The sequence below is a fragment of the Penaeus monodon genome, chromosome 27 (assembly GCF_015228065.2).
Source record: "Penaeus monodon isolate SGIC_2016 chromosome 27, NSTDA_Pmon_1, whole genome shotgun sequence".
Taxonomy (NCBI): Eukaryota; Metazoa; Arthropoda; class Malacostraca; order Decapoda; family Penaeidae; genus Penaeus; species Penaeus monodon.
Genome location: NC_051412.1, coordinates 8,677,420 through 8,677,893, shown reverse-complemented (window position 1 = coordinate 8,677,893; position 474 = coordinate 8,677,420). Strand labels below are relative to the sequence as shown.

At 25.9% G+C, this 474-nt stretch overlaps 1 protein-coding gene across 1 annotated transcript in view; it reads right to left on the bottom strand.

The window, feature by feature from the left end:
* LOC119590560 (aldo-keto reductase family 1 member B1-like) overlaps positions 1 to 474 on the bottom strand; it is a gene marked incomplete at its 5' end in the record, with an annotated part of 27,721 nt that overhangs the window by 9,195 nt on the left and 18,052 nt on the right.

Below are 474 nucleotides of genomic sequence, written 5' to 3'. Positions count from 1 at the left end.
GAGGTTACTTTTTCAAATATAAAAATTCAAATTCAAATTATTATTTACAATAACTGTTAATTACCTTATCATTATTTTTTTTACTAATTTTCTTCATGTTAAACAATCACTAATGAACAATGAATTTAATGTGTTTCTTAATTACTTAAGGAACACTGGGGTTCCTTTAAGCATAAAATCTCTCAGCCAAACAACTGTACTTCCTTTGGATAATGGGTTCTGGAGAACAAATATTAAATTCTAAAATTCCCCTTGATTTATTTTGTATGAGAAAAATACGATATGCAAAAATACATTTAAATATATGTTTACACAAACAGGAGCAAAATGTTTCTAACATAGGGAATATACACCAACATCTAGATTACAAGTAAAATGGAAAGAATGTTCCCTTAAACTACTAATGACAAAAAATAATTTCAATATACAAATTTAATTCCCAAGATTTTTTTCAAATGGACAGCTACAAGAGAT